This window comes from Cyprinus carpio, chromosome B1 (genome assembly GCF_018340385.1).
Source record: "Cyprinus carpio isolate SPL01 chromosome B1, ASM1834038v1, whole genome shotgun sequence".
Taxonomy (NCBI): Eukaryota; Metazoa; Chordata; class Actinopteri; order Cypriniformes; family Cyprinidae; genus Cyprinus; species Cyprinus carpio.
The window spans coordinates 13,489,313-13,511,258 of record NC_056597.1 but is presented as its reverse complement, the minus strand read 5'-3'; the positions used below and the strand labels follow the sequence as shown (position 1 = coordinate 13,511,258).

The 21,946-nt window shown below is 35.5% G+C and overlaps 1 pseudogene; it reads right to left on the bottom strand.

Annotated features, from left to right (window-relative positions):
• Positions 1-1,213: 1,213 nt before the first annotated feature.
• Positions 1,214-21,740, bottom strand: LOC109081553 (annotated as a pseudogene).
• Positions 21,741-21,946: the final 206 nt, after the last annotated feature.

Here is a 21,946-nt window from a genome sequence, read left to right as displayed (position 1 = left end):
GTATTAAGGTACTGTAACAATACTAAAAGTGCACTTAATGAATGGAGACCAAGCTGTCTTCAAAAAGGACTGCTCTACTATATTTCAATATGCTTGATATTCACACGTAACATGTAAGAGATGAAGGGCTTGAAAACGTATGAGAAATACCCAGGATGAACAAGTCTAAAGAGGTTTTTAACTCCTTAACCACTGAGAACTCCAAGAGCAAGTACACATTCATTAAAGTTCAAGCCTAATTCAATAATTCTGCATTCAGCGCAACTCTGTTTTTCCATCTAATGTCACAGTGTCTGCAGAAAAGCGTCTCTTAAACCAGTTCCTTTAGGAATTTATTCCTGTTTGAATGGACATCATATGAGAGACGGAAGGCTGAATGGAGGAAGATTTTGCAGTTGTTACCAGCTCCTCTGTGGTCATCAAAGATCATTTTTCCGTAAATGTGAGAATAAACAGAAATGCATTTCCCAACATGCTCTTGGGTCGTTATCTTTTACAAAAAGTTCACTGAGATGCTTCTGTGTGACCTTTATTGATTAGCTTCAAGTTTTAAAATTTACCTTCACATTGCCTTTATCAAGACAAGGCACATTTTTCAAAAGTAGAAATGACACTTGAAGACAAACCAAAAAATTTCAACAAGTTTATCGGTGCACTCAATCATTTTTTCTTTATAAAAAGAAAAAATGTTTTTAGCCCTAAAGAAATAAACACTACTTCTAAAATAGAGTTTAAAGTATGACCGTTTACATGAATATGAAGAGTCTATATTCATATCAGTAGACTGTTTTATTTTATATGAAGAGGGCCCTCTGATGGGGCCGCCATTATGAGATCACATGACCAGGCGAATGCTACTCACTCGTTTCAGTAACACACCTGTTATTGGACACTTTCACTAGCTGAATAAATGAGTCATTGCTGACTGTGAATAATGCTTTTCTACGATTGCATCAGTAACTGACCACTTCAGTGTGATGCTTGAGTTGAAGCGCAAAAAAATGATCAAATGCACCTTTTAAAACTGCTGGAAATGAAACAAGATTTCTGTCGTTAATCCGATTCTAACAGTTTTTTGTCCTCCTCTTTCTTCCATCACAGTGTTCACAGGTCCAGCACATTCATAATTCACCACAAAACACTCAGATTTGGTCGCTCTTGTCCTCGTCGTCGCTGAGTCACGGAGCAGAAATGTCTCTCTAATCTAACGGCACTATCACAGTGAAGATGCTCTCAGCAGAGGTCAGAGACATAGTCAAAATCACGGAAGCTGTCCTGCTCCTTGCCGAGAGCACCCGGGGTTTCACGAGGCGGCGTGAGAGCCGGCGCTCTGTTGTGAATTCCTCGTCGAAGTTGCTGACGTCTTCTTTGTTTCCGATAGTCGGAAGGAAGGGAGGAGGAAGTTTACGGAGGAGAAGAGCCTCCCAGTCCATAGTCTGAAAAGTGAAAGTACATGTATGAGCATATATTTTATTTAGTTATGTTAGAATTCATGCCGTCATTCCACATGCAAAGCATAAATGCAAATGCAACACTAAAAAAATAGCTTCAACATTAAAAAGAGGGATGCACAGATTTTGAAATTAAAACCATATAAAAATGTAAACTATAACTGATAAAAAATAAATGGCTAATATTAAAATTCTGTTATAAATGAAAAAAAAAAAAAATATTACAAATGAATACAGGATTCACAACATTGTTTAGTAGGTTTTTCTGTCAGCCGAACCCCTTAGATATAAATATTAAATATAAATAATATAAATAATAAATATTTCAATAATTTAATGACACATTTGCATGCTCACAGTTCTGGTGGTATCATTAATAATAATTATTATTAGAAGTAGTAGTTTTTATTTTATTTATGAAAAGATATTCACCTGTTGTAAAAAAAAAAAAAATTGATTTGACTCTGAACACCCCACCACATCAGTTATTTAATTAAATTGCAGCTTTTAATTTCATAATTACACTAAACTATATCACGAATGCAGTCCCTATTTATTTATTTTTAATTTTATATTTTATATATAATTAATAATTAGCTTTTCATCGACTGACGAAACCCTATTTAGGACCCTCAACAGATACTTTTTGAAAAAGAGGTTTAAGACTACATTTTAAATGATTAGTGTTTCACATATTATTAGTGTTTATTAAAAGCCAAAGATCTTCTCATTACCCTGAAGAAAGGCTGTTTCTTTACATCCTCTGCATCTTTTCTCACTGGAACCCAGTTCGTCTCTTCTGGATTTCTCCTTAACGTAACTGTTTAAAATAACACGTAAAATTTCAATTTATCCACACTTCATTTTGACATAAAAGGCTATATGCAGCAAATCGTGTGGGAAAGACATTTAGCAGGACAAGTCTGCTGCGCCAGCAGAATAAATTGAATGTAGGTAGGCTCAGAAAATCAGTTTGAGATATTTACCCTCCTCATGATGCCAATGGCCTCTGAGGAAAGGAACCGTGGATAACGAACTTCATCGTTCACTATGCTGTCAAAAAACCTCCTCTTCATCATCACCTGGAAACGGAGACTAGAAAGACAGTTTTTGATCGGACAGATGCCAAACTGTAAGAACGTTTCAAACATTTCAAATGAAAATGCTCAAATTTCTCACCTCTCCCACCAACATCTCGTATATAAGCACTCCGAGTCCCCACCAGTCCACGGCCCGCGTGTACGACGTGTGTCTGTTAAGAACCTCTGGAGCCAGAAACTCTGGAGTCCCAACAGAACGTACTGGTCTCCGGTCCCCCAAACCCACTCCTGAGAAAGAGACAAAAAACAGGTCTGACAAATGCTCCTGACTATATCAGCACAATCAAAAGTATGTGAAAGAGAGAGAGAAAAAGGAAGAGTACCTTCTTTACACAAGCCAAAGTCGGCGATCTTCACGTAACCCTCTGTGTCAAGCAGCAAGTTGTCCAATTTAAGATCTCTGGTGGGAAAACATAAAAATACATGCAATATGTATTTAAAACATCTAGGGCTGCCCCCTAATCGTTAAGAGGCTTGGTAAACCAAAATTTTATATATATTTTTTTTTTAAATCCACAGACAAAGTCACGCAGATCGTTAACAGCTGGTCTATATCTAAAACATGTACATCGGGCAGGACATCCAAATGCTCGACTATCATTCATCGACCTCAAATAAGACTTATCATCTGAAATATGTAAGTAGCAGCAACTTTACATGGCCTTTCTAGACTTTCTCATGTTAACCTAGAGAAATGTGCGCTGTTCAAGTGTCTGTGTGGAGTGTGGAAGCTGAATAGTAGCTCACCGCAGGAAAGATGGAGGCACCAGTGTGTTCACTTGCACTTAAAATACTCCCTCATTTTTGCTTATACAGATAAGAGTAATACATCTTTCAAATCTGTAAAGACTCTACGTTTATTTGTGAGCACTCATAGTATCATCAAAATGTGCTTTTGTAAAATAATGACAGCAAACAGGATGCGCTTACTGCCGTCTCGGTCTCTCTGTGAACTTGAGCGTGAAACTCTGTGTATATCATTGCCTTACAGACATTAAAAATACATCTATAGAGAGTGAAATGTCTACTTTCAAATGAACCAATTTAAATGGAAAACAAATTCTCAGAATATGTAATTCGTATGAAACATGCATGCAGGTGCGTCCAATACTGCGGAGATGACAAGTCAATGTCGCCGACTTCATCTCTTAATCCGAAAACAAAAAGGGCACTTGTTTATCAAATTATTAAAATGCTAATGCAGTCTTCTTACTGTTTTCACTGACACACTCATAAACTTTACTTCTGCCAGTGCGCTGTGGCAAGCTTTATGTGTGCGCTTGAGCGCTTAATAGGCTATGTATGCAATTAAAGGCATATTATAGTTTAAATGGTTTATTAATAAACATGTGATTAGTCGACTAATGCTTAAAATAAATGACTACTAGTCGACCAGAAAAATCCTTAGTAGAGGGCAGTCCTATAGACATCTTTAGACAAAGCCAGAACATGTGCACACAACTGTTTGCATACTCACCGGTACACAATCTTGTTGTCATGTAAAAATTGAAGCCCTAAAACTACACAAGCAGCATAGAACCTGAAACACACACAAACACAATTTAAAATAGTCAACAAAAAAGTATTCCAATATAAATTCTACATTATATTCTATACCTAAACCTAAATACCAAATGTTATCATCATAAACATACTCTTTAAAATAATTAACAAACTAATTAATAAACTCTTTGTCCAAACAATATACACCCAAATATAAAAAACCGTTCAAAAGTTTATGGTCAGTAAGAGTTTTTTTTAAATTAGTACAATATTTTTGCATTTTTTTCTGATGGATCAAAAGTGACAGACACTTAAAATGACACAAAATAATTATATTTCAAATAAATTAACTTTCTATTCTATATAATGGAAATCATGGTTTCCACAAAAATATTAAGCATCAAAACCATTTTGAACAGTTTGATAACAATAAGGAATGTTTTAAAAAGAAACCAAATTAGCATAATTTCTGAAGGAATCATGTGACACTGAAGACTGGAGTGTGCAATGACCGAAGACGGAAGAGCTAATGATTGCTGAAACAATTCAGCTTTACGTCATCACAGGAATAAATAACATTTAATATAGAGCATTAAAATGATAAAAATAAGTCACTTTAAATTGTAGTACTATTTCACAACATTACTGTTTTACTGTATTTACTGTGATTCTTTTCTCAACTTTTTAAAAACCCTTTTGAACAGCAGTGTACGCAATTTCAGTTTTCAGTTTTTTTCAGGTCATCTTTAAGGAGACAAAGTGTAGCAAAACCTGACAAACGGTCCATGACAAAACACACATTACATACACAGCCCGTGGCTCAGTGAAGACATCTGCATGTATGTGCATCATTAGATCGCCACCTGCCGTGTACTCCATGACAAAACACACATGTTCTGGGGTCTGGAAACACGCAAACAGGTTCACGAGAAAGGGATGCTGCGCACTGTTCACCGTCTCGAAAATTGCGCTTCTCACACATCAAACTGAAACGCTAAGCATTTCATAAAAAGAAAATAAAAACAACAACATTTAAACATTTCATAAAAAGAAAATAAAAACAACAACAAAGTTATTTTGTTTACCTATTCTACTTCATCTCTGGCCACAATGTCTCCTTTCTACAGGGCTTTAATGGCGTAGCATATTGCCTGACTTCTTGTATTCTGTCAACAGCACCTGACAGACACAGATATGATATAATGAAAATTTCAGATTTAAAGCTAGGAAGGACAAGAAGTTGTAGGATCAAAGAAAATGATTTGTACGGCCAGGGAGGATGAAGACTACCTTTCCCAAAATGACCTCTGCCAAGAACTGGCTATTTAGTCGGTAATATCCTGCAGGCTCAAAGGAGTCTTCTTCTGTTTACTGCACAACAAAAACACACACATACTTTAAAAAGCACGTAAAGACGCCGACCGGGATAACGTACCTGGAACTCCTCATTATTCGTGGGTTTGAGTCTACTTGCTCAGGAATGTGTTCTGATTTTGGCGTTCAGGTTTGGTGATTGAGTCCACGAGCAGAGACACGGGTCAGTGGCCAGCTGCCGTTCCTGTGCCAAGAAGCAGCGACGCAGGGGAGGAGTTAACAGATGGGCGGGGTTTCAAGGGAAAGAAGGAGGAGTTATTAGAGAATCTCTCAACTAGATCGGTGCGAGACATCCTGCAACATCTCGGACGAACTAGTCCATCTTTCATCGGTGGCAGTGATAATTACATTAATCATACCTTCTCCACGATATCTCCCTGTAAGACATCAACATTTGCTGATTTAAAGCAGAAATAAAAGCAACAAATGGGGAATAATACATACCCAATATCCTGGTTATTCTTTCCAATATAATAAAAGTAAAATAAAAGTAACAAATATTTTCAAACTAATAATTCACACTGTTGCTTTTATGGATACCCATTCAATTTGAAACATACAACAGCCAACAACTAATAATAATAGTTAATAATAAATTATTTTATTATTTATCACCCTCATTATTTATGGTGTCATGTATTAAATTTTATAATATTACACAAACACCAAAAAAGAAATATTACTATAATAATAAAACTTTGTAGTACTGCTCGACTGTAAAAAAACCAAACAAGTATTTAATCTTAATTTATTTATTTACTACTATTATAATTTCACAGAAACACCGGTTAAAAATTACCAATACTCAATATTAATCTTAAAAGCATTTATTTTGGTAAATTGTGACAAATTGGGGAATGATCGCTGGCTTGCTCAGCAGATGATCCTTTGAATTATTTTTCACATATCTAGAACGGACACATGTCACCATGTGTGTGTTTGTGTGTGCTTTACCCTGTCTGTACTGTGTGTGCGTGAGGGGCTGTAGGTTCTGTGTTGTGTATGACGGTTTGAGTATGGCGCATTCCTCAGTAACTCACCCCATGTGCCTGATATCAACGTTCATCTGCCGAGTGCTCGTGTGAACGCTTTTTCCCGGCATGTGACCGCACAACATACACACGGTATGACCTTTCTGACCTCTAGGTATGGAGCCCAACACCATTCAAGGTTGACATGTCAGAAATTAAAGTCAACATGAAATGACATTCAGCTCACTTTGAAGTGCATTTGGATAAAGTACTCAACAGATTCTTAGCATTTAGTTGTAAATAGAGAACAGAACATTTATTTTCCCCTACACTGTTTTTGTTGTGGAGAAAGTTACTTTCTCTGCCGTTTTAGGCCGAGGACCCCTCACAATCACAGGGTTAATAAGAACGTGTAACCTGAGGCAGCCAGATGGTACAGTCCCTATGTCAACCGACATATTTCAATGCTGGCCAGTTTTAGTACATCTCTTTGGTTTGGGTGTGCATTTTATAAAGTAAACTAAACAAAGCATCTGAAGGCAGAATCTTTTTGGGGGTGGGATTAAAACACAAGTTTTGGAGTGCACATGTTTGTGTACCTCTGCCAGCAGCTTAGTCCCGGTGGCTCTAGCTTAGTTGTACGTTCTGTGTTTCTGGTTGTCCAGAAAAATCTCCAACTTGAGAAATTTTCAGTGCACACAGAGATCGGTAAATCTCTCCAGTACACTGCGATCTCCATCTCTCTGTACTGCACACATAAAGGACACAGATGATCAACGTCAGTATCAGAGACAGTGATTGTTTTAGTATTGACATCACATTTACTTTTATTTATACATTGGCAGAGTGTTTGCTCTGCACTGAAGTTATGACATTTACATATGATCAGTTCTTCAGTATTATTTTGCAATATATATTACTCTAGTATTAATGTTATTTTATATTTAAAATAGCTTTTGATTTTTATATTTGGTAGTTTTCATTTACGTTTTCGTAATTGTTAGGATGTGGCTTTTGTCATTATTATTATCTAGTTTATTGTATGTATCTGTTTAGCTTGATTTACTGTTATGTTCTTTTACATGTTCATTTGTAGTAAATTAATACTTATACTATTCATTTCATTTAGTTGTAAAGGGAACATTTTCTATTTTCTATTCGTTTAGTTTTTTTTTTTTAATCAAAATGTTGAAATTTATTTGATTTTAGCTTGATTTCAGTGCAGAAAACTACTTTAAATAGTTTCAGTTTTAGTTAACATTCATCCGCATTTCAGAGTTGTTTCATTTATCAAATATTCTTGTACGGATATTATATATCCTGGAAAAAGTCCCTAATTATGCATGGCTGTTAATCTATTCTGCATGGTGCGATCTGCTTTTTTCTCTAGATAAGAATAGGACATGCCCCCGTGTTTGTTTAAGAGTTATCTGAGATGTCCAGCAGTAAAAGTCACTGATGTTACACAGCCAATGACTTTTGATTTTGTAACTATAATTACAGCTCATTTGCCTGGAGCTTTACTTAATGAAACAGGCCACTGAGATTTGTAATGCTGTGTAAATCTACTATTAAACTATTAACTCACTCGCTCCAGCTCTATGGTGAAGGTCTGATCCCAGCCCCTGTTTCGCCCAACCATCTTCCATGCTGTTTTGACCCACGACGTGTGTTACCAGCTTCCGCTACTGCGTCCCCTCCGCTGCGCACACACAACACACACATCGAATACAAGTTGTTATTTTAATTGAAGAGACTCAAATGAAGGTCAAATATTTTCCCTGATTTCCTGATAAACCTCTCCAAATGATTGTGGTGTCAGTAAGTTTGTGAATACTGCTGTAACCAATCCACTCTGCCAGCATGATAGGCAAACACCCCACAGTGTTGATCAAGCGGGCGGATGATATGCCGACATCCGGTCTCTTACTCTTCAACACATTTATATAAAAAAGTATTCACATTCCACCAAGGACGAAACACACTAGTATTGTTCACATCTCCAAACACAACACCATGCACTCACAGGAGAGTTCCCATCTGTTTTGGGAGGGTTTTTCCACTGACACTGCCACTGCGCATGTACAGGCCTTTTCCATCACTATCCGCATAAAAGGACCGTCCTTCTCCCGGACTGTGACATGGCAATACCCACTACCCTGACGGCCCTGGTCGGGAACGTCCTGGGGGAACCACCTCTAGCACACCCCATACAGCCACAGCAATGTGACCTGAAGAGTGCCTATGCACCAGACACACACAGAACAAAAACAGGAAAATAAGTACCTGGTGACTTTATATTAAACTAAATGAAATAAACAGGCATTTATTGGTGTAAAAGATGTTTTTGAATACCAGTGAGGGGAGAGGGTTTTGGAGAGGGGCTGTACGGTTGTGCACATAGGGGGCGCTGTGTCGACAGCTGAACACTGGTGAGGAGGCTACAAGCCAGCTCTTCTTTGATAACAGATGCTTTGGGAGTGATGCCTCAGGAAGTTCTGCTAACCCGCCCGATCTAGTGAAATCTCTCAGCAGATCCAACCTCTGAGGAGTGACTCGCTCAGACGACACTGAGGCCGTGTAGAAGACGAGCGAGAGGAAGACAGGACGGGATGATGTATTAAAAAGAGTGCAGGGGCATCAACAAGAACCCCGGTGCTTCGTGATATAGATGATACTACAATAATGGAAAAGCAGAGGTTACTTAATTGAGAAGTAATTGAAAAGCTATGTTTATGCATGATAATAATGATAAATGGGTTCTGTTAAGATTTTTAATGTTTTTAAAGAATTTTATTAATATTTTATTTAATTATGTAGAATTTAAGAATTTATTAGAATAGAATTAGAATGCATTTTGATATACAAAATTTTGGGTCCTTCAGAAATCATTCTAATATGCTGATTTGCTCAAGAAATTGAGCTTATTTTTATCAATAGTAAAATTCAGTTTTGCTGTTTAATATTTTTGTGGAAAAAATAATGTTTTCAGGATTCTTTGATGAATAGAACATTCAGAAGAACCCTATTTATTTGAAGCAGAATTTACTGTCTTTACTGTCACTTTTGATCAATTTAATGCATCCTTGCTGAATAAAAGTATTTCTAAGTTCTTAAAAAATATATAATATAATATAATATAATATAATATAATATAATATAATATAATATAATATAATATAATCTTAATATAAGTATATAATAATGCTGTATAATGGGTTCTGGATTTTTAATGTTTTAAAGTATCTATTTATATTTGTATTTAATTAATATATTATAATATATATAGATATAATATATATATATATTATATATATATCTATATATCTATATATTAGGGCTGTCAAATGATTAATCAGATTAATCACATCCAAATAACAAGTTTTGTGTGTCTTACCTACTAATATGTGTATGTGTACAAGGTATATTTATTATGTATATATAAATACACACAATAAATGACTATGTTTAGAAATATTTACATGTATAATATAGCATTTTATATATTTATCTTCTTACTATTTATATTATATCATAAATATATTTATATAGTAAAACATAACATATTCTCTCTAATATATACCATGCATGTGTGTGTATTTATATATACATAATAAATATACACAGTAAATAACCCACCATATATTATGTAAACAAAATTTTATTTGGATGTGATTAATCGTGATTAATCATTGACAGCATATAATATATAGTATATATATAGATATATATAGGATATAGTATAAATATATATATATATATATATATATTATTTAGCATTTATTTGATATATGCAAAAAAGAGAAAAACTGCAATATTGTGTAAAAAGTTAATATATTTTATAATATAATTTATTCAGTGTGATGGACAAAGCTGAATTTGCTCTGCCAGTCATTACTCCAGTCTTCAGTGTCACATGATTCTTCAGAAATCATTCTAATATGCTCAAGAAATATCGCTTATTATTATTAATAGTGAAACTAGTTTAAAATTTTGTGAAAACTGTGATACATTTTTCAGGATTCTTTAATGAATAGAACATTCAGAATTGATTTGAAACTGAAATGTTTTGGAACATGTAAGTCTTTACTGTCACTTTTGATCAACTGAATGCATCCTTGCTCGATAAAAGTATAAATTATAAAAATAAAAAAACCTTATTGACCCCAAATGATACGAGTATAATAAACGATGTTAGTATAATACCTCTGACATGGCCTTTTTGTCCTGTACTTTACTGGCTCCAAGAAGTCTAAGGACATTTTTTGCTCCCTCGGCGACAGCGTGCTCTACACGGTAATGGTGTCTGAGCTCCTCAATCCTTAGCTCCATACCACATGGGTCAGGCTTTCCTGAAGAGACACACACAAACAGACATATCAGGCTATCAATATCACTCCCACAGCCTGAATGGGTCAGAGCTATTTCAAACCTCATAATTAAACAGCAAGGAAGAATATCATTTCAAGATGAATCAACAAAGTACAGAATTCAAATGGCAAACTGTAACTGAAAATGTATATATAAAGAACAAAAACTGCAAGCTTAGATAAAGACAAGCACTTCACACTGCAGGACACTGCTGTCATTGCTTGAAATGTCAACTACCCATTAACCATAATGAAACACTGAACTGAATGTGAACCCCATACACACATCACGTCTAAGATACAATAAATGGCACATGAGGTTGTGTGCATCTGAGGGATGATTTCGGATCAGGACAGTGAGTTTCCATATAGTAATTACTACACTTATGCAAACTAGGAGAGATGATTGTAGATCAGTCTAACATGCTGCCAGCTACAGACTTTTAGAAATAAGAGGATTATTAAGGGGCATTATAAACTGAAAGATTACCGATGATGTGTTCATATTATTCCGTCATACCATCAAAAACATTGACATGCTGTTCTTCCGGTGTCTTTATATAAATATTACATGCTGTCGGGGTTCTGCATCCAGATCCCGTATTCGCTTTGTGGTTCTGTCTGAAACTACAAGCAGTTCAAAGCATTTCCACGTCAATAAAGACGAAAAGATCTGTGGAGTGCAGGGAAAAAAGACGAAATCTCTATGTCCTCTAACACAGGGGTTGTCAAACTCACTCCTGGAGGGCCGACCGCCCTGCCAGCGTTTCAGATGCAACCCTAATTAAACCCACCCTGAGTCCAACTAATTCCACGATTCCTTCAGGCTTATTTGAAAACTACAGTGGGATGCGCTTTGGAGCAGGGTTGGAACAAAACCCCTGCCGGGCTCCGGCCCTTCAGGATATTGCTTATGTTTGACAGCCTTGTCCTAACATAACTGAGATTGCAGGCTGTTTTACTTATTCCCCCCAGATTTTTCATATGATTTTTAATCTAGCTGAGACTTCTTTTTTGAAGAGCGCTGCGGTGGCTTGTGTGAGCTAGCGCCTGTGTTAGGACTGTCCCAGTAAAATCTATTTATTGATACAGCACCGCACGCGTTTTTTCCCCCCCTTGAGCTGCTTCAAATAAAGACTCCTGGGAGCAAAAAACACCTCTGACAAAAGACAGAGTTGGAGGGAAAATAGTCACTTGAATGAGTGGAGGGATTTTTGTGTCCTAATCTGTGTGTGAGTATAAAGCCAAATGCAATAACTCAGGGAGTGCATGTGTGTACATGTACACATTGAAGGTGTGTGTGTGTGTGTGTGTGTGTGTGTGTGTGTGTGTGTGTGTGTGTGTGTGTGTGTGTGTGTGTGTGTGTGTGTGTGTGTGTGTGTTTATACAGTATATAGAGTATTAAATAATGTGTGTTAACTAAAGCTGCCTGTAACATTTTTGTTTCATATGATATGATACAGTATCTTGTCTATCTGGATTATGATATAATAAGCTATAATACTACGAAAGAATGTCATGCCAAAGCTTAGGTGTGTTTGTGCTTGTTCTGTTTATTATCATAATGGAAGAGAATTAAAATTTTTACAGCAATAGCATATTAAATTATATTTTGTACTGCAAAAACAAAGAAAATACTATATATTCTATATAGTGTGTGTATATATATATATATAATATATATATATATATATATATATTTATATATATATATTATATAGTGCACATATCTGCACACATTTGCATAAAGGATGCATTATTTATTAAAACAGCAATATTGTGTTAGGAATGATTACATTTATACTACATACTGTTGAAAGAAACTTATTTATTAAAACAGATTATTTAATGTTTACTGGGATACATGTGCTTTACATGAAAATGCACTTAAAAGTAAGTTAAACTACGATATTTATATTATTTGAAGTCGTTTGTTCTGTGGTTTTTTTGGTATATATATATGTTAGCTTGTCAATCAAAAGGTGTGTGTGTGAGTGAGTGTGTGTATGAAGCATAAAGTGTAAGAAGCAAAAATTAGATTGAAAACTTACAGTCATAACTTACCTTAATCAGTTTACCTTACCCATTGTTTGTGATCTATTTTTAATTGGTTCACTCCAAGCCAAACGGGGTCATAACACACTCATTTATTGATCTGTATGACCTTCGCTCACTGACACTGTGTGTGTGTGTGTGTGTGTGAGTGTGTGTGTGCATGCTGTTCTCCAGATTGCATAAACACTGCACACACTCCCACCCTGAAAAACTCACCACCACTCGTCTTCTGGGATTCAGGTGGATATTGATCTGTTTAGTTCTTTGCTCATCTATGAAATCAGACTCTAAAAGCAACAATGCATGAGTAGCGCACACACTTTCAGCCATACCCTGTTATTCATCCTTGTGTTCGTAGGCCTGCACTGCTTTCCTCCCGGATCTGCATGCGAATGATGTGCAATCTTTGTCTTGCTGTCCTGAAGCATCTGCTGAGCTGTCTGCAACATTTTCTTATCCTAAAATCCCACACAAACACACACCACTGTAGTTAGTCAACAGTGCCTAAACATCTTTTGACAGACTGGCTCTGTTCCGAAATCTTTGCCTTGTTGCATACATAAGCTGCATTGGAGTACCCTAATACTCAAAAACAGCACACACAAATATTAGGTAAAATACTTCATTTGTAATCACATTGAGCTATTTTTATTTTCACTTTTTAGTATCGAATGACATTTAAAAAAATATAATAACTGTCTTGCCTCATCTAGCATCTTCCCAGAACACCAAAATGCATTCTGGGATTGCCTTCACCATGAATATGCGATGCTGCCTTTGATTTTGGAAGCAGCATAATTGAGTTGACTGCATTTGCAGTGAGCACACCAATGATGCCTCTGTAGGTACACTACTGTTCAAAAGTATGGGGTCAGTAAGATTTGCGTTTTTAAAGAAATTAATACTTTCATTCAGCAAGAACGCATTAAACTGGCAGTAAAGACTTGCATTGTTATAAACAAATCCTTTTTTACTGTATTTTTCATCAAATAAATGGAACCTTGAACATAAAAGACTTATTTCAAAGACCAAAAAGAATCTTACCAACCCCGATCACAAGTTTTGGAACAGAGCCTGTGTGTGTGCATGTGTATACCTTAGTGGAGCGCGTTGGCATAGATGGGGATCATATTTTCAGCCCCCTGTTTGACTTTGAGTTCGATGTTTAAAACTGTCTTTCCAGGGCAGTGATTCTCTCCTTATGCGCCGAAGACCTACCCTCTGCTCCCGGAGACTGGGGAGCATCATCTAGGGATAAGAAGTTAAAAAGCCAAGGGATTTAAGACCATGACTTGCAACGTGTAAAAATCAGGGTTTTTTGATATGAAAAAAACATGAATTAATAATATTTCAGCCATCTATAATTTATGTCTTTTGCCCCCCAAACATATGTGTTTTTGTTGGATTTAAATATTTATGAGTATTTGAATGCATGTGCATCCACTCGAAAAACAAACCATGAATTATTTTTTCTTTCATGATATCACTGTGATCATCACTCATACACAGCAGTCAGTGTCCACTCGCACCACGTGAATCATCCGTCCCTTTGACGACGATATGAGCGTCCAGCTCTTGTAGCTGAGCATGGAGCGAGTCCAGACGTCGACTGGAGCTTCGCAACTGACTCTCCACCTGCTGAGCATTTCGTTTATCGGTAGTGGCTCTGCGGAGATTCTCTGCTCCCTCTTTAATCTTCAGCTCCTTCCGGATTTCCCTACGGATTCGCTCTCGCTGTTCATCCAACCGCTGCTGAACACTCGAGTCAGAGAAATCGGAGCTGTGGTCCAAGCCTAGCTGCTCTAGTACTGACAACCCACCGGGATCACTCTGAAAAACAGAAAGATGAACTTTAAAGATGAAGCACTCCCATCCTCAACTACAGATCAAAGTCAAATTCAGCTTCAGATATCCTGAGATCTTAGTAATTCACTAAATGCACTCCATTGAGATCACTTCATTATCATCTTAGGTCTGACATAGCCAGACTTTTGAATGCTGGCATAAAGTCTCATCCCACAGTGTGGCTTTTCTGGCCAAGATGTGCCCAAAGGAAAAAGACCATGTGACCAGCAAGTACAGTGTTCTTGCTTTTAGATGCTGTGTGGGTAAATCTGAAATCTATGAGATTTGAAAAATAAACAACCAAAACAAAGGTGCAGGCAATTTCAACTACATACTTGGAAATAAATTTGTGCTCTAGGATATACTGTTTACCTATTAGCCTACTTCTTTAAACAATGTGTCCCTTTAAAACATCTTTATTTCAGGGTGGACTGATATAAACCTTGACTATAAATCTTGACTTTTGTGTTTTATACACCCACCCATATTCTCTGTAACATAACATGAAAATTGTGAGAATATCCCGAAATATCTCTCAGAAAACTGTGGAGAATACACATCGGATCTATGGCCCAAAACACAAGTACCTACAAACAAACTATAAAAAGTGTCCATTACTCCACTTGGAAGTTCCTCACATTAGATTTACACCAGCTCTGAAACCAACACTAACTACAATATTAAACAGTGGATTCCAGACATCTGGGTTCATTTTTCCCTATTGTTTTCCATCTGCTGCTAGTCATGACTTCCAGGTTGGGATACTATTCACTGCTCCAAAGATAAACCACTGCCTGCCAGAAACAAATTGCCCAAAAAGTGTTTGCAAGATATCAGCTTTTATTGGTTTTACAAATGAAAACCTGCAACATTTGTGATCAGTCAGTTGAGAAACGTTATTTTATTACCACCCAGAAGCTTTTGAGAGAGAGCTTCAATTTGCTGAATTTAGAGAGATAATAATATAAATTCTTAAGAGACAAACAGCTTTGTAAAAGCAACCACCATTGGTTACACATGAATGCAAACAGTCTGAAGAAGTTCACTTTGACAGTAAAAAAAAATTAAATAAAATCAATGCTGGGATGAGAGATATTTAAAAAAAGCAAATATATCAGATGCAGCAGGAACCAGAATGGATATTTTACTAAGAACTGTGAGTTAAAATCTTATGTAAAAAAATACACAACCGCTTGCCAAAATCTTCAAAGAACACTGGAGATTTAGTTACACACTAAAACCACTTCATAAAACCTTAAACAAATGTTTTACAGGACACCCTAGTTTACACCCACTAAACAATCAAGAACAGTCAGCCAACACATTTTTCCACAATTACGCAATTTTTAATATTGTTTTTACTATTTACCAGTCATAATTTGTGAAACTGAAACACTACGGTGACAATAATCTCCTATTGTTTTGTTATAAGCAACTCGCACTCAACATAAGGAAAACTTGGCAAAAACAGCCCCTTTTCATCTGTTGGATTTATTTTGAAAACCAACATTCCGGTCAATCATTAAATGTCACTGGTATTGTCCAGATATTCCCAGTGATCCCATTCACCAGACCAACACATTCTCCTCTCTCCGGCAATGAGACCACTATCCAGTGGCATAGAAAACAGAGAGACAGAGGGACACGGAGAAAAAGAGAGCGAAAGAGATGAGGGAAGGGAAAGCTTTGGACGAGGGTCGCCCTCCCTGTGCAGGATATCCGGTTAAACCTCTGCACGCTCTCTTCTCCTGTTTTCTGCAAGGCTTGGCTTTACTAGATGACACCAGTATGGGGAATAAGGCTATTGTTTCCATGTACATGCTTCTTTTCACTGTCAAGTAATAATACCCATTTATCTTATGATGTGCAAGTGGTGTTAATTTATCATTTTATATAAAAACTGTTGAAGTACTAATGTGCCTTCATTCAGTGTAACAGAAGACCTCTAAGAAACTAAGGCAGGAAGGACCTTCATAAACAATTCAGAGGCAACATGGAGAAATGCATTAGTAGTCACATGTGAGAGGGACAGGGAGATACCAAGATAAACTCAGTAGTGGGTTTGGGCAGAAAAAACCATATGTACACGACTGTTCAAAAAGCTTGTGGTCGGGAAGATTTGTAATCTTTTTGAAAGAAGTCTCTCTCATTCTCACCAAGACCACATTTATTTGATCAAAGATACACTAAAACTGTGAAATATGTGAAAAACTGTGATCTTTTGCATACTATAAATGTGCCATATTATGTTAGTGTGTAAATATATCCACACAGCTTTCACAGTTCTTAACATGTTAGAGTAAAAAAGAAACATGGATGAATGGAAAAGTGAAGAGTGGGATATGTTGGACGTTAAAAAGGAGTTATTAAAAGTGCAATAAAGCCATGAAAGTGAATCGAATCTGGTGATGACTGACAGGCGGCTTTCTGTGCAACGTGCTCCAAGATGAAGAGGAACATAGACATGTGAAGTATATTTTAGGCATAAATAATCAGATGCAGACAAAAAATATCAAAATGTTCTCACCTGCTTGGTGTGTATTTACATAAACACAGTCGGTTTTGTCTTAAGTGAATGTAATCAGTTCATAAACAGAAAATAGGATGTGTGTCAGTATATTAGATCCATGTGTCAGCTTAATAAACCTCCTGCTGTCTGTATCATTTAACATTAATCAAACAATAAAAGACAAAGAGAAAATCACTCACTGCTCATAGCTGAATAACTTTTGTAGCTTTAATAAAAAAAATTTTTTTAAAAAAATTTATATTTCATTGATATTGTGTTGCATTTGACACTTTATTTCAGTTTCTGCAGTATTTCTTATCTGAAAAATGCTACTGTTAAATAGACTTACCTGCAACATAAAGCACTGTTTATTTCATTTGTATCTTTGTTCTATTGTATTTATTTGTTCTATTGCTTGTCATTTGTTTCTTTGTTCTGACTTGTATTCAATAAGCTTAAGGACTTTTAACTTATATTAATTAGGCTTAGTTTCTATTGTTCAGTAACTTGCAAAATAGTAAAAGTAATAGTAAAAAAACCCAACATAAAAAATGAATCAAGATAAGCTTGTTGATCATGATCATGTCTGATAAAAAATCATAATATGATATTTTTGCCATATGGGCCACCCCATATGTCCAAAAAAAAAAAAAAAACACACACACTCCAAAAGGGTCTAAAGTGTAGTAGCTACATTGCTTTATTATAGCTGGGCATAATACATTGTTTATCTGAGACATTTGCATCATATTTCTATCTCCCAGTTTCTTATCTCCTATGTGTGATTATTTCAATATATCACACATGCTGTATGACATCAGCCTTGTTAATTATGACTGGAAATTTACCCAAATTGCCAGTATGAAATCAAAGAGCTTAAAGCAGCTGCTCTGAAGTCTTTGATGCATTCAGTTATTGTGAAACTGAAACTCACAAACAGGTCACATATGCCCAAAATTAAGCCCAACAGATGCAAATTGAAATTCCAAAAAACAGTTTTAGTCGTCTAAATATTATTTTTTTTTCCACAGCACACACCCTGAAGATTAGCAGACCCTGTGATCAAACTGCTATCTGATAAAAGCAAATGAACACGGAGAGCCTGAGGCTGATGCGGATAATTGCAAAAACACCATTTCAACACTAGCAGAGATTCAGCTTCAGATAAACTAGCTCACAATGACTAGACTGTTGCAGTAAAGTTTACCTCACACAAAAAAACACGAGTCATTTACAGTAACAGAAGCGATGAGTGTGTGAGAAAGATTCTTGACTCACTGGCATCAAAATAGCCCTTTATTACAAGAACCAACTTGGCTTGGCTTTAGTTTACACAAGTAACAAAACTATAACACTGAAAAAAAATGATACTACATAAACACATTTAGTTGAAAGTTATCCAACTAAATTTGTGTATTTAAATGTAGCTAAAATAAATTTAATGCAACCACTTACCTTAAAAAAAAAACATTTAGTGTACAGTAAAAAGTTGTACAGTATGGTAAATTAATCTGACTTTATACCTTAACTTCCAATGAAAGGTTTGGAGTCAGTAAGGTTATTTTTCTCTTATGCTCACCAAGTAAAAATACTGTAAAACAGAAATAATGTGATATATTATTAAAATTAAAATTAACTCTTTTCTATATATAGATATTATAAAATGAATGTATTGCTGTGACGCAGCGCTGAATTTCCAGCATCATTACTCCAGTCTTCAATGTCACATGATCCTTCAGAAATCATTCTAATATGCTGATTTGCTGCTCAAGAAACATTTAACAACATTTTATGAGAACATTTATGAAGCTTAATAATTTTGTCAGCATCCTTTGATGAACAGACAATTCAAAAGAACTGCATTTATTTTAAAACAAAAATCTTTTGTAAAACTGTGAATGTTTTACTATCATTTGATCTATTTAATTCATCCTTACTAAATAAAAATATTAATTTCTTCATCTGCATTAAAAATAGGGGCTTGTCTGAAATCAGACTTAATCTAAAACATTAAATGTGATCATTTCAACCCAAAAGGCCAGGTACAACATAACAGAGATATGCAATAAATTTTTTTACCATACCTCAATTGGACAATTTTTTAAAATTATCTGTTGGCCAACTGTATATCCAATTGTGCATGCTCATTTTTTCTTCTTTTCTTTTTCTTCATCCTCTAACACTCACTGGAAATTAATATTTTAAAAACACTAAATTTAATAATACTGTTAAATGGAATCTTTAGCAAATCTCAAAATAAATATGCTAAGATGGTTAAATACACTTCTTATAGAATTTAAAATATAAGTCAATTTTTTTAATATTCAGAAAAAAAGTAGTATAGAATTTTAATATCTCCCATTTTTCAGGAAATTTATTATCGGTTTGCTTTTTTATGCCAGAATCTGGTGCAAATGTGTCCTTGATGTGTGTCTGAAGATGGACATAGTTTATTTAAACAACCATGAGCACCATTAACAAATATCAAAACTTCAATCAAACTTGGACTAAAACCAATTCACATTTCCAAACATAAAAGTCCTGGCACCCAGAAAGCTGACCGTAGTACAAGATCACTGCAATAAACAACCCTAAACACTCTTCTGTGGGACTCTTTCTGTGACACAACATCAGAGCTAATCGCTGTGGTTACAGTGTTACAGTTTCAGCAACTATGGTCTTAAGCGTACAACCACAGCATCCTTTCGGGCCATTTCACCCGAATGCAAGTCATCAGATCTCTACTGAGACAACATCTAAGGCCAGTTTTGATGTGACAGTTCACATGCATCAGCTCTCACAAAGAACTAGAAACGACCTATGAGAGAGCAAGACAGGATATGAAGAGTGTCAGACAGAGGAAGAGAATAAACAATGACAGAAAAGCACAAGGGAGAGTCAGAAGAGGAAGAGGGGGATGAGAGGAAATGACGTGATGCAACTTGCAAAGATATCAAATGTTGGGGGAGGGATGGAGGACACGGCCCACAAAGAAAACAAAAGTCGGTCCACACAAGAATACTTTAACTCTTGGAAAAAATAAGAGGGGAGAAATAGACAGGAACAAGAAAAACCTGGAAAGCCAAAGATGGTGATAAAAATAGCTGTTTTTTAAGGAAGTACAAATGGATAAGTAAAGTATTGCAGCACTGCATTTCCTATCAACATATTAAAAAATAAATGTAAATAACTTTTTTATAAAAAAAAACATTATTCATAAAGTGTATTAATATTTTGCAATGTTATACTATATATTCTAAAAGAAACTTAAACAATTTATTATAGAGTATAAATGGTATTAACATTTATTATATATTTTACACTTTTTTATTTTAAATGATTTATATTGCCATGTCAAAATATATTTATTTTTTAAATACAAATAATACTTATTTATATAATTTTATATTATAATTTATAACAATATAGTCACAACACATCTTTAATAGAAAGAAAAATACAATTGCAAACTGACATTAAGTATTGCAGCACTGCCTTTGTATCAATATTTAAAAAAATAAAAATGTAAATCATTTTAAATGCAACTTTAAAAAAAAATCTAATACACTGTAATTATAGACTGTATTTATATTTAGCAATTTAATATTACATAAATTATTTCAAACTAAAGTCTCTAATCACTGCATTGATACTTTTACATTTTTTATTTAAAATGATTTAAAGTGACGTAAAAAATTGTTATATATTTATATTTAGCAATGTTTTATTTTTTAATACAAATAATAGTTATCTATGTAACAATATAATACATTTATAATAGATTATGGTCACAATACATTTCTTTAAACAAAGCTAATTTGTTTATAACACAACAACACATTTCACATTACTGCAGCTATAGTACACTGAATATCAACTGCATTCCAGTGTTGATTCTAAAACTTTATTCTACAGAATTCTTTACATAAACACTCAGGATTTGTGGTGTCTTTAACAGGCCTACCCCTAGTGTAGCTGAAGTCTCTGGATGGGTGGTGTTGTTGTCTTCGTTGTGCTGCTCTGTGAGGGATGTATGTCTTCCCTCCTCGTTAGCCATGCCACACCCTCTATCTTCCTGCGTCTGCCCACCGGGCCGTGATAAAGACTGCTAATAAAATCTCCCACTGGAGCGGCGATCAGTCCACCCACCCCCGCCGAGACCCTCTTTATCAAAACCACTTCACAACAGAGACAGCTTCCCCCTCGACTAAAGAAAGGCGAAAAACGGAAGCAGTGTGTGGGGGTGAGCTGCAGGAAGGAGGAGAAAAAAGCAAAGCGACAGATTAAGACACTGAGAGAAAGAGTGACTTAGCTCCACCCCTCAACTACAGTTCAAAAAGCACGTTGATCTAAACTCTTTCCAGTCATGCGTGCTGCATTTTGTGCAGTCTACAGAGAAACAGATGCAAGCAGTTGCACTGAGACGCCATACAAAGATCATCATCAAACCATCATCATCTAAACAGAACACAAAAAGTATGTCACTGACAGTAACTGAGTGAGGACACAGGAAGAGATCAAAAAAAGTTGAAACTATTACTTTAATAATTATATGATACATTACCCAGTATACCCAGAATCTAATGAGTAAGAAGAGTTCCAAAACAGGGAACGGAATAGTGAAAAGAGGAAAATAGAAAAACAAACAAAATGATGAGAACAAACATGTAAGGGTTATGAAACGGTTTTCAAAAAATGAAGATAATAAATGCAGGTTCACTTTTACAGCACATGCAGGCCATTTGCATGCACTTGCATTTTCACTGCA